Source organism: Pseudophryne corroboree, unplaced genomic scaffold, assembly GCF_028390025.1.
Source record: "Pseudophryne corroboree isolate aPseCor3 unplaced genomic scaffold, aPseCor3.hap2 scaffold_1126, whole genome shotgun sequence".
NCBI classification, from domain to species: domain Eukaryota; kingdom Metazoa; phylum Chordata; class Amphibia; order Anura; family Myobatrachidae; genus Pseudophryne; species Pseudophryne corroboree.
Genome location: NW_026967752.1, coordinates 59,635 through 72,443, shown reverse-complemented (window position 1 = coordinate 72,443; position 12,809 = coordinate 59,635). Strand labels below are relative to the sequence as shown.

The following is a 12,809-nucleotide window of genomic DNA, read 5'->3' as shown; positions in this document are numbered from 1 at the left end:
TCATATTAAATATTAAGGTAGCAGTTTATAATCAATGACTAATGAAATAAAAAAAGGAAAAAAAAACATTATACAAAGCTGCTCCAAGTGAGGCTTGAACTCACAACCTCGGCAATGCTTAACAGATACTGTCTTATAAGTACCGCGCGCTGACCAATTTTGCCACTGGAGCACTTTGCAGCATTAATTGGTTATGCTAGATGTGGATTTTATTCAATACAATCAGTACAGTCATAAGAATTGAAAAAGAAAATCATTTTTGGTGATGAATGATGAGCAACAAAGGAACATGCATGCCAGATGGCACTTGAATAAGCTGTCCACTGTGATAGAAAAGGTTTAAAAAACAACAACAACAATGTTATCCTAATTAATGTCATATTTTAGCTACTGTGGTCATTTTGTACAAGCTAAACACTGCAAGACTGTTTTACAGTTGAAGCAAAGATAAAATATCAACTCTAGTGATGAGACACTTGCTGTAATGACTTCCAACTCAGACGGGACTTAAACCCACAAACACTGGCTTAGGAGAACAATGCCTTATCCATTATGCCAGTGGTGCTTACTGATGTCCTTATTTAAGACTGATAGGTTTTTAATAGTCAATTATTTATTTTTGAAAAAAAGTGAAGCTGTTTACTGTGTTCTTTGCATTACCAAGTCCAGCAAGAAATGTGCTGGTACTATCCAGAGCTGTCAGTATGGATTATCATGCTATATTGCAGAAAATCAATTTGATGCAACTGCTTTACCAACAGTATGTTAATCTTTTCCATTGCTGTTTTGTTGGCTGACTGAAGGAAGATATGCAGTGCATTTGAACCAAAGCAGATGTGTGCTGACAAATTAAATGCACAATCATGTTTGTGTTTTTTCTTTCTTTCTTACATCCTTTGTAATATCATATTAAATATTAAGGTAGCAGTTTATAATCAATGACTAATGACATAAGAAAAGGAAAAAAAACAGTATACAAAAATGCTCCAGGTGAGGCTTGAACTCACAACCTCGGCATTGCTCAACAGATACTGTCTTATAAGTACCGTGCGCTGACCAATTGCGCCACTGGAGCGCTTTGCAACACTGATTTGTTATGCTAGATGTGGATTTTATTCAATGCAATCAGTACAGTCATAAGAATGGAAAAAGAAAATCATTTTTGGTGATGAATGATGAGCAACAAAGGAACATGCATGCCAGATGGTACTTAAATAAGATGTCCACGGTGATAGAAAATGTTTAAAAAAAACAACAACAATGTTATCATAATAAATGTCATATTTTAGCTTCTGTGGTCATTTTTTGCAAGCTAAACACTGCAAGACTGTTTTACAGTCGAAGCAAGGATAAAATATCAATTCTAGTGATGAGACACTTGCTGTAATGACTTCCACCCGATATGGAACTTGGACCCCTGTCTTAGGAGGGCAGTGACTTATCCATTATGCCAGTGGTGCTTACTGATGTTCTTATTTAAGACTGTTAGGTTTTTAATAGTCAATTATTTATTTTTGAGGAAAAAGTGAAGCTGTTTACTGTGTTCTTTGCATTACCAAGTCCAGCAAGAAATGTGCTGGTACTATCCAGAGCTGTCAGTATGGATTATCATGCTATATTGCAGAAAATCAATTTGATGCAACTGCTTTACCAACAGTATGTTAATCTTTTCCATTGCTGTTTTGTTGTCTGACTGAAGGAAGATATGCAGTGCATTTGAACCAAAGCAGATGTGTGCTGACAACTTAAATGCACAATCATGTTTGTGTTTTTTCTTTCTTTCTTCCATCCTTTGTAATATCATATTAAATATTAAGGTAGCAGTTTATAATCAATGACTAATGACATAAGTAAAGGAAAAAAAAAACAGTACACAAAGATGCTTTAAGTGAGGCTTGAACTCACAACCTTGGCATTGCTCAACAGATACTGTCTTATAAGTTTCGCGCGCTGACCAATTGCGCCACTGGAGCATTTTGCAGCATTAATTGGTTATGCTAGATGTGGATTTTATTCAATACAATCAGTACATTCATAAGAATTGAAAAAGAAAATCATTTTCAGTGATGAATGATGAGCAACAAAGGAACATGCATGCCAGATGGCACTTGAATAAGCTGTCCACGGTGATAGAAAAGGTTTAAAAAACAACAACAACAATGTTATCATAATAAATGTCATATTTTAGCTTATGTGGTCATTTTTTACAAGCTAAACACTGCAAGACTGTTTTACAGTTGAAGCAAAGATAAAATATCAACTCTAGTGATGAGACACTTGCTGTAATGACTTCCAACTCAGACGGGACTTAAACCCACAACCACTGGCTTAGGAGAACAGTGCCTTATCCATTATGCCAGTGGTGCTTACTGATGTCCTTATTTAAGACTGATAGGTTTTTAATAGTCAATTATTTATTTTTGAAAAAAAGTGAAGCTGTTTACTGTGTTCTTTGCATTACCAAGTACAGCAAGAAATGTGCTGGTAGTATCCAGAGTTGTCAGTATGGATTATCATGCTATATTGCAGAAAATCAATTTGATGCAACTGCTTTACCAACAGTATGTTAATCTTTTCCATTGCTGTTTTGTTGGCTGACTGAAGGAAGATATGCAGTGCATTTGAACCAAAGCAGATGTGTGCTGACAACTTAAATGCACAATCATGTTTGTGTGTTTTCTTTCTTTCTTCCATCCTTTGTAATATCATATTAAATATTAAGGTAGCAGTTTATAATTAATGACTAATGACATAAGAAAAGGAAAAAAAAACAGTGTACAAAGATGCTCCAGGTGAGGCTTGAACTCACAACCTCGGCATTGCTCAACAGATACTGTCTTATAAGTACCGCGCGCTGACCAATTGCGCCACTGGAGCTCTTTGCAGCATTAATTGGTTATGCTAGATGTGGATTTTATTCAATACAATCAGTACAGTCATAAGAATTGAAAAAGAAAATCATTTTTGGTGATGAATGATGAGCAACAAAGGAACATGCATGCCAGATGGCACTTGAATAAGCTGTCAACGGTGATAGAAAAGGTTTAAAAAAACAACAACAACAACAACAACAATGTTATCATAATTAATGTCATATTTTAGCTTCTGTGGTCACTTTTTACAAGCTAAACACTGCAAGACTGTTTTACAGTTGAAGCAAGGATAAAATATCAACTCTACTGATGAGACACTTGCTGTAATGACTTCCAACTCAGACGGGACTTAAACCCACAACCACTGGCTTAGGAGAACAGTGCCTTATCCATTATGCCAGTGGTGCTTACTGATGTCCTTATTTAAGACTGATAGGTTTTTAATAGTCAATTATTTATTTTTGAAAAAAAGTGAAGCTGTTTACTGTGTTCTTTGCATTACCAAGTCCAGCAAGAAATGTGCTGGTACTATCCAGAGCTGTCAGTATGGATTATCATGCTATATTGCAGAAAATCAATTTGATGCAACTGCTTTACCAACAGTATGTTAATCTTTTCCATTGCTGTTTTGTTGGCTGACTGAAGGAAGATATGCAGTGCATTTGATCCAAAGCAGATGTGTGCTGACAACTTAAATGCACAATCATGTTTGTGTTTTTTCTTTCTTTCTTCCATCCTTTGTAATATCATATTAAATATTAAGGTAGCAGTTTATAATCAATGACTAATGAAATAAAAAAAGGAAAAAAAAAACATTATACAAAGCTGCTCCAAGTGAGGCTTGAACTCACAACCTCGGCAATGCTCAACAGATACTGTCTTATAAGTACCGCGCGCTGACCAATTTCGCCACTGGAGCACTTTGCAACCTTAATTGGTTATGCTAGATGTGGATTTTATTCAATACAATCAGTACAGTCATAAGAATTGAAAAAGAAAATAATTTTTGGTGATGAATGATGAGCAACAAAGGAACATGCATGCCAGATGGCACTTGAATAAGCTGTCCACTGTGATAGAAAAGGTTTAAAAAACAACAACAACAATGTTATCCTAATTAATGTCATATTTTAGCTACTGTGGTCATTTTTTACAAGCTAAACAGTGCAAGACTGTTTTACAGTTGAAGCAAGGATAAAATATCAACTCTACTGATGAGACACTTGCTGTAATGACTTCCAACTCAGACGGGACTTAAACCCACAAACACTGGCTTAGGAGAACAGTGCCTTATCCATTATGCCAGTGGTGCTTACTGATGTCCTTATTTAAGACTGATAGGTTTTTAATAGTCAATTATTTATTTTTGAAAAAAAGTGAAGCTGTTTACTGTGTTCTTTGCATTACCAAGTCCAGCAAGAAATGTGCTGGTACTATCCAGAGCTGTCAGTATGGATTATCATGCTATATTGCAGAAAATCAATTTGATGCAACTGCTTTACCAACAGTATGTTAATCTTTTCCATTGCTGTTTTGTTGGCTGACTGAAGGAAGATATGCAGTGCATTTGAACCAAAGCAGATGTGTGCTGACAAATTAAATGCACAATCATGTTTGTGTTTTTTCTTTCTTTCTTCCATCCTTTGTAATATCATATTAAATATTAAGGTAGCAGTTTATAATCAATGACTAATGACATAAGAAAAGGAAAAAAAACAGTATACAAAAATGCTCCAGGTGAGGCTTGAACTCACAACCTCGGCATTGCTCAACAGATACTGTCTTATAAGTACCGTGCGCTGACCAATTGCGCCACTGGAGCGCTTTGCAACATTGATTTGTTATGCTAGATGTGGATTTTATTCAATGCAATCAGTACAGTCATAAGAATTGAAAAAGAAAATCATTTTTGGTGATGAATGATGAGCAACAAAGGAACATGCATGCCAGATGGTACTTAAATAAGATGTCCACGGTGATAGAAAATGTTTAAAAAAAACAACAACAATGTTATCATAATAAATGTCATATTTTAGCTTCTGTGGTCATTTTTTGCAAGCTAAACACTGCAAGACTGTTTTACAGTCGAAGCAAGGATAAAATATCAATTCTAGTGATGAGACACTTGCTGTAATGACTTCCACCCCATATGGAACTTGGACCCCTGTCTTAGGAGGGCAGTGACTTATCCATTATGCCAGTGGTGCTTACTGATGTTCTTATTTAAGACTGTTAGGTTTTTAATAGTCAATTATTTATTTTTGAGGAAAAAGTGAAGCTGTTTACTGTGTTCTTTGCATTACCAAGTCCAGCAAGAAATGTGCTGGTACTATCCAGAGCTGTCAGTATGGATTATCATGCTATATTGCAGAAAATCAATTTGATGCAACTGCTTTACCAACAGTATGTTAATCTTTTCCATTGCTGTTTTGTTGGCTGACTGAAGGAAGATATGCAGTGCATTTGAACCAAAGCAGATGTGTGCTGACAACTTAAATGCACAATCATGTTTGTGTTTTTTCTTTCTTTCTTCCATCCTTTGTAATATCATATTAAATATTAAGGTAGCAGTTTATAATCAATGACTAATGACATAAGTAAAGGAAAAAAAAAACAGTACACAAAGATGCTCCAGGTGAGGCTTGAACTCACAACCTCGGCATTGCTCAACAGATACTGTCTAATAAGTACCGCGCGCTGACCAATTGCGCCACTGGAGCTCTTTGCAGCATTAATTGGTTATGCTAGATGTGGATTTTATTCAATACAATCAGTACAGTCATAAGAATTGAAAAAGAAAATAATTTTTGGTGATGAATGATGAGCAACAAAGGAACATGCATGCCAGATGGCACTTGAATAAGCTGTCCACTGTGATAGAAAAGGTTTAAAAAACAACAACAACAACAATGTTATCATAATTAATGTCATATTTTAGCTTCTGTGGTCACTTTTTACAAGCTAAACACTGCAAGACTGTTTTACAGTTGAAGCAAGGATAAAATATCAACTCTACTGATGAGACACTTGCTGTAATGACTTCCAACTCAGACGGGACTTAAACCCACAACCACTGGCTTAGGAGAACAGTGCCTTATCCATTATGCCAGTGGTGCTTACTGATGTCCTTATTTAAGACTGATAGGTTTTTAATAGTCAATTATTTATTTTTGAAAAAAAGTGAAGCTGTTTACTGTGTTCTTTGCATTACCAAGTCCAGCAAGAAATGTGCTGGTAGTATCCAGAGCTGTCAGTATGGATTATCATGCTATATTGCAGAAAATCAATTTGATGCAACTGCTTTACCAACAGTATGTTAATCTTTTCCATTTCTGTTTTGTTGGCTGACTGAAGGAAGATATGCAGTGCATTTGAACCAAAGCAGATGTGTGCTGACAACTTAAATGCACAATCATGTTTGTGTGTTTTCTTTCTTTCTTCCATCCTTTGTAATATCATATTAAATATTAAGGTAGCAGTTTATAATCAATGACTAATGACATAAGAAAAGGAAAAAAAACAGTATACAAAGATGCTCCAGGTGAGGCTTGAACTCACAACCTCGGCATTGCTCAACAGATACTGTCTTATAAGTACCGCGCGCTGACCAATTGCGCCACTGGAGCTCTTTGCAGCATTAATTGGTTATGCTAGATGTGGATTTTATTCAATACAATCAGTACAGTCATAAGAATTGAAAAAGAAAATCATTTTTGGTGATGAATGATGAGCAACAAAGGAACATGCATGCCAGATGGCACTTGAATAAGCTGTCCACGGTGATAGAAAAGGTTTAAAAAACAACAACAACAACAACAACAACAATGTTATCATAATTAATGTCATATTTTAGCTTCTGTGGTCACTTTTTACAAGCAAAACACTGCAAGACTGTTTTACAGTTGAAGCAAGGATAAAATATCAACTCTACTGATGAGACACTTGCTGTAATGACTTCCAACTCAGACGGGACTTAAACCCACAACCACTGGCTTAGGAGAACAGTGCCTTATCCATTATGCCAGTGGTGCTTACTGATGTCCTTATTTAAGACTGATAGGTTTTTAATAGTCAATTATTTATTTTTTGAAAAAATATGAAGCTGTTTACTGTGTTCTTTGGTTTACCAAGTCCAGCAAGAAATGTGCTGGTACTATCCAGAGCTGTCAGTATGGATTATCATGCTATATTGCAGAAAATCAATTTGATGCAACTGCTTTACCAACAGTATGTTATTCTTTTCCATTGCTGTTTTGTTGGCTGACTGAAGGAATATATGCAGTGCATTTGAACCAAAGCAGATGTGTGCTGACAACTTAATGCACAATCATGTTTGTGTGTTTTTTATTTCTTTCTTCCATCCTTTGTAATATCATATTAAATATTAAGGCTACAAGTTTATAATCAATGACTAATGACATAAGAAAAGGAAAACAAACAGTATACAAAAATGCTCCAGGTGAGGCTAGAACTCACAACCTCGGCATTGCTCAACAGATACTGTCTTATAAGTACCGCGCGCTGACCAATTGCGCCACTGGAGCACTTTGCAGCATTAATTGGTAATGCTAGATATGGATTTTATTCAATACAATCAGTACAGTCATAAGAATTGAAAAAGAAAATCATTTTTGGTGATGAATGATGAGCAACAAAGGAACATGCATGCCAGATGGCACTTGAATAAGCTGTCCACGGTGATAGAAAAGGTTTAAAAAACAACAACAACAATGTTATCATAATTAATGTCATATTTTAGCTTCTGTGGTCACTTTTTACAAGCTAAACACTGCAAGACTGTTTTACAGTTGAAGCAAGGATAAAATATCAACTCTACTGATGAGACACTTGCTGTAATGACTTCCAACTCAGACGGGACTTAAACCCACAACCACTGGCTTAGGAGAACAGTGCCTTATCCATTATGCCAGTGGTGCTTACTGATGTCCTTATTTAAGACTGATAGGTTTTTAATAGTCAATTATTTATTTTTTGAAAAAATATGAAGCTGTTTACTGTGTTCTTTGCATTACCAAGTCCAGCAAGAAATGTGCTGGTACTATCCAGAGCAGTCAGTATGGATTATCATGCTATATTGCAGAAAATCAATTTGATGCAACTGCTTTACCAACAGTATGTTAATCTTTTCCATTGCTGTTTTGTTGGCTGACTGAAGGAAGATATGCAGTGCATTTGAACCAAAGCAGATGTGTGCTGACAACTTAAATGCACTGTGTTTTTTCTTTCTTTCTTCCATCCTTTGTAATATCATATTAAATATTAAGGTAGCAGTTTATAATCAATGACTAATGACATACGAAAAGGAAAAAAACAGTATACAAAGATGCTCCAGGTGAGGCTTGAACTTACAACCTCGGTATTGCTCAACAGATACTGTCTTATAAGTACCACACGCTGACCAATTGCGCCACTGGAGCACTTTGCAGCATTGATTGGTTATGCTAGATGTGGATTTTATTTAATACAATCAGTACAGTCATAAGAATTGAAAAAAAATAAAATCATTTTTGGTGATGAATGATGAGCAACAAAGGAACATGCATGCCAGATTGCATTAGAATAAGCTGTCCACTGTGATAGAAAAGGTTTAAAAAGCAACAACAACAACAATGTTATCATAATTAATGTCATATTTTAGCTTCTGTGGTCATTTTTTACAAGCTAAACACTGCAAGACTGTTTTACAGTTGAAGCAAGGATAAAATATCAACTCTAGTGATGAGACACTTGCTGTAATGACTTCCAACTCAGACGGGACTTAAACTTACAACCACTGGCTTAGGAGAACAGTGCCTGATCCATTATGCCAGTGTTGCTTACTGATGTCCTTATTTAAGACTGATAGGTTTTTAATAGTCAATTATTTATTTTTGAAAAAAAGTGAAGCTGTTTACTGTGTTCTTTGCATTACCAAGTCCAGCAAGAAATGTGCTGGTACTATCCAGAGCTGTCAGTATGGATTATCATGCTATATTGCAGAAAATCAATTTGATGCAACTGCTTTACCAACAGTATGTTAATCTTTTCCATTGCTGTTTTGTTGGCTGACTGAAGGAAGATATGCAGTGCATTTGAACCAAAGCAGATGTGTGCTGACAACTTAAATGCACAATCATGTTTGTGTGTTTTCTTTCTTTCTTCCATCCTTTGTAATATCATATTAAATATTAAGGTAGCAGTTTATAATCAATGACTAATGACATAAGAAAAGGAAAAAAAACAGTATACAAAGATGCTCCAGGTGAGGCTTGAACTCACAACCTCGGCATTGCTCAACAGATACTGTCTTATAAGTACCGCGCGCTGACCAATTGCGCCACTGGAGCTCTTTGCAGCATTAATTGGTTATGCTAGATGTGGATTTTATTCAATACAATCAGTACAGTCATAAGAATTGAAAAAGAAAATCATTTTTGGTGATGAATGATGAGCAACAAAGGAACATGCATGCCAGATGGCACTTGAATAAGCTGTCCACGGTGATAGAAAAGGTTTAAAAAACAACAACAACAACAACAACAACAACAACAATGTTATCATAATTAATGTCATATTTTAGCTTCTGTGGTCACTTTTTACAAGCTAAACACTGCAAGACTGTTTTACAGTTGAAGCAAGGATAAAATATCAACTCTACTGATGAGACACTTGCTGTAATGACTTCCAACTCAGACGGGACTTAAACCCACAACCACTGGCTTAGGAGAACAGTGCCTTATCCATTATGCCAGTGGTGCTTACTGATGTCCTTATTTAAGACTGATAGGTTTTTAATAGTCAATTATTTATTTTTTGAAAAAATATGAAGCTGTTTACTGTGTTCTTTGGTTTACCAAGTCCAGCAAGAAATGTGCTGGTACTATCCAGAGCTGTCAGTATGGATTATCATGCTATATTGCAGAAAATCAATTTGATGCAACTGCTTTACCAACAGTATGTTATTCTTTTCCATTGCTGTTTTGTTGGCTGACTGAAGGAATATATGCAGAGCATTTGAACCAAAGCAGATGTGTGCTGACAACTTAATGCACAATCATGTTTGTGTGTTTTTTATTTCTTTCTTCCATCCTTTGTAATATCATATTAAATATTAAGGCTACAAGTTTATAATCAATGACTAATGACATAAGAAAAGGAAAAAAAACAGTATACAAAAACGCTCCAGGTGAGGCTTGAACTCACAACCTCGGCATTGCTCAACAGATACTGTCTTATAAGTACCGCGCGCTGACCAATTGCGCCACTGGAGCACTTTGCAGCATTAATTGGTAATGCTAGATATGGATTTTATTCAATACAATCAGTACAGTCATAAGAATTGAAAAAGAAAATCATTTTTGGTGATGAATGATGAGCAACAAAGGAACATGCATGCCAGATGGCACTTGAATAAGCTGTCCACGGTGATAGAAAAGGTTTAAAAAACAACAACAACAATGTTATCATAATTAATGTCATATTTTAGCTTCTGTGGTCACTTTTTACAAGCTAAACACTGCAAGACTGTTTTACAGTTGAAGCAAGGATAAAATATCAACTCTACTGATGAGACACTTGCTGTAATGACTTCCAACTCAGACGGGACTTAAACCCACAACCACTGGCTTAGGAGAACAGTGCCTTATCCATTATGCCAGTGGTGCTTACTGATGTCCTTATTTAAGACTGATAGGTTTTTAATAGTCAATTATATTTTTTTTGAAAAAATATGAAGCTGTTTACTGTGTTCTTTGCATTACCAAGTCCAGCAAGAAATGTGCTGGTACTATCCAGAGCTGTCAGTATGGATTATCATGCTATATTGCAGAAAATCAATTTGATGCAACTGCTTTACCAACAGTATGTTAATCTTTTCCATTGCTGTTTTGTTGGCTGACTGAAGGAAGATATGCAGTGCATTTGAACCAAAGCAGATGTGTGCTGACAACTTAAATGCACTGTTTTTTCTTTCTTTCTTCCATCCTTTGTAATATCATATTAAATATTAAGGTAGCAGTTTATAATCAATGACTAATGACATACGAAAAGGAAAAAAACAGTATACAAAGATGCTCCAGGTGAGGCTTGAACTCACAACTTCGGTATTGCTCAACAGATACTGTCTTATAAGTACCACACGCTGACCAATTGCGCCACTGGAGCACTTTGCAGCATTGATTGGTTATGCTAGATGTGGATTTTATTTAATACAATCAGTACAGTCATAAGAATTGAAAAAAAATAAAATCATTTTTGGTGATGAATGATGAGCAACAAAGGAACATGCATGCCAGATTGCATTAGAATAAGCTGTCCACTGTGATAGAAAAGGTTTAAAAAGCAACAACAACAACAATGTTATCATAATTAATGTCATATTTTAGCTTCTGTGGTCATTTTTTACAAGCTAAACACTGCAAGACTGTTTTACAGTTGAAGCAAGGATAAAATATCAACTCTAGTGATGAGACACTTGCTGTAATGACTTCCAACTCAGACGGGACTTAAACTTACAACCACTGGCTTAGGAGAACAGTGCCTGATCCATTATGCCAGTGTTGCTTACTGATGTCCTTATTTAAGACTGATAGGTTTTTAATAGTCAATTATTTATTTTTGAAAAAAAGTGAAGCTGTTTACTGTGTTCTTTGCATTACCAAGTCCAGCAAGAAATGTGCTGGTACTATCCAGAGCTGTCAGTATGGATTATCATGCTATATTGCAGAAAATCAATTTGATGCAACTGCTTTACCAACAGTATGTTAATCTTTTCCATTGCTGTTTTGTTGGCTGACTGAAGGAAGATATGCAGTGCATTTGAACCAAAGCAGATGTGTGCTGACAACTTAAATGCACAATCATGTTTGTGTTTTTTCTTTCTTTCTTCCATCCTTTGTAATATCATATTAAATATTAAGGTAGCAGTTTATAATCAATGACTTATGACATAAGAAAAGGAAAAAAAACAGTATACAAAGATGCTCCAGGTGAGGCTTGAACTCACAACCTCGGCATTGCTCAACAGATACTGTCTTATAAGTACCGTGCGCTGACCAATTGTGCCACTGGAGCTCTTTACAGCATTAATTGGTTATGCTAGATGTGGATTTTATTCAATACAATCAGTACAGTCATAAGAATTGAAAAAGAAAATCATTTTTGGTGATGAATGATGAGCAACAAAGGAACATGCATGCCAGATGGCACTTGAATAAGCTGTCCACTGTGATAGAAAAGGTTTAAAAAACAACAACAATTTTATCATAATTAATGTCAAATTTTAGCTTCTGTGGTCACTTTTTACAAGCTAAACACTGCAATACTGTTTTACAGTTGAAGCAAGGATAAAATATCAACTCTAGTGATGAGACACTTGCTGTAATGACTTCCAACTCAGATGGGACTTAAACCCACAACCACTGGCTTAGGAGAACAGTGCCTTATCCATTATTTTAGTGGTGCTTACTGATGTCCTTATTTAAGACTGTTAGGTTTTTAATAGTCAATTATTTATTTTTTAAAAAAAGTGAAGCTGTTTACTGTGTTCTTTGCATTACCAAGTCCAGCAAGAAATGTGCTGGTACTATCCAGAGCTGTCAGTATGGATTATCTTGCTATATTGCAGAAAATCAATTTGATGCAACTGCTTTACCAACAGTATGTTATTCTTTTCCATTGCTGTTTTGTTGGCTGACTGAAGGAAGATATGCAGTGCATTTGAACCAAAGCAGATGTGTGCTGACAACTTAAATGCACAATCATGTTTGTGTGTTTTATTTCTTTCTTCCATCCTTTGTAATATCATATTAAATATTAAGGCTACCAGTTTATAATCAATGACTAATGACATAAGAAAAGGAAAAAAAACAGTATACAAAGATTCTCCAGGTGAGGCTTGAACTCACAACCTTGGCATTGTTCAACAGATACTGTCTT

The 12,809-nt window shown here is 35.5% G+C and overlaps 9 non-coding genes across 9 annotated transcripts; all 9 read right to left on the bottom strand.

The window, feature by feature from the left end:
* Nucleotides 1–982: 982 nt before the first annotated feature.
* On the bottom strand, nucleotides 983–1,075 carry TRNAI-UAU (transfer RNA isoleucine (anticodon UAU)). The gene is given in 2 exon segments: nucleotides 983–1,018; nucleotides 1,038–1,075. It is a non-coding gene; the product is annotated as a tRNA-Ile (tRNA).
* A 1,709-nt stretch (nucleotides 1,076–2,784) lies between these two features.
* On the bottom strand, nucleotides 2,785–2,877 carry TRNAI-UAU (transfer RNA isoleucine (anticodon UAU)). The gene is given in 2 exon segments: nucleotides 2,785–2,820; nucleotides 2,840–2,877. It is a non-coding gene; the product is annotated as a tRNA-Ile (tRNA).
* Nucleotides 2,878–4,602: 1,725 nt separating this feature from the next.
* Nucleotides 4,603–4,695, bottom strand: TRNAI-UAU (transfer RNA isoleucine (anticodon UAU)). The gene is given in 2 exon segments: nucleotides 4,603–4,638; nucleotides 4,658–4,695. It is a non-coding gene; the product is annotated as a tRNA-Ile (tRNA).
* Nucleotides 4,696–5,500: 805 nt separating this feature from the next.
* On the bottom strand, nucleotides 5,501–5,593 carry TRNAI-UAU (transfer RNA isoleucine (anticodon UAU)). Its single transcript is given in 2 exon segments — nucleotides 5,501–5,536; nucleotides 5,556–5,593. It is a non-coding gene; the product is annotated as a tRNA-Ile (tRNA).
* Nucleotides 5,594–6,406: 813 nt separating this feature from the next.
* TRNAI-UAU (transfer RNA isoleucine (anticodon UAU)) lies at nucleotides 6,407–6,499 on the bottom strand. Its single transcript is given in 2 exon segments — nucleotides 6,407–6,442; nucleotides 6,462–6,499. It is a non-coding gene; the product is annotated as a tRNA-Ile (tRNA).
* Nucleotides 6,500–7,324: 825 nt separating this feature from the next.
* TRNAI-UAU (transfer RNA isoleucine (anticodon UAU)) lies at nucleotides 7,325–7,417 on the bottom strand. The gene is given in 2 exon segments: nucleotides 7,325–7,360; nucleotides 7,380–7,417. It is a non-coding gene; the product is annotated as a tRNA-Ile (tRNA).
* A 1,710-nt stretch (nucleotides 7,418–9,127) lies between these two features.
* TRNAI-UAU (transfer RNA isoleucine (anticodon UAU)) lies at nucleotides 9,128–9,220 on the bottom strand. The gene is given in 2 exon segments: nucleotides 9,128–9,163; nucleotides 9,183–9,220. It is a non-coding gene; the product is annotated as a tRNA-Ile (tRNA).
* Nucleotides 9,221–10,051: 831 nt separating this feature from the next.
* Nucleotides 10,052–10,144, bottom strand: TRNAI-UAU (transfer RNA isoleucine (anticodon UAU)). Its single transcript is given in 2 exon segments — nucleotides 10,052–10,087; nucleotides 10,107–10,144. It is a non-coding gene; the product is annotated as a tRNA-Ile (tRNA).
* Nucleotides 10,145–11,852: 1,708 nt separating this feature from the next.
* TRNAI-UAU (transfer RNA isoleucine (anticodon UAU)) lies at nucleotides 11,853–11,945 on the bottom strand. The gene is given in 2 exon segments: nucleotides 11,853–11,888; nucleotides 11,908–11,945. It is a non-coding gene; the product is annotated as a tRNA-Ile (tRNA).
* Between the last annotated feature and the right edge of the window lie 864 nt (nucleotides 11,946–12,809).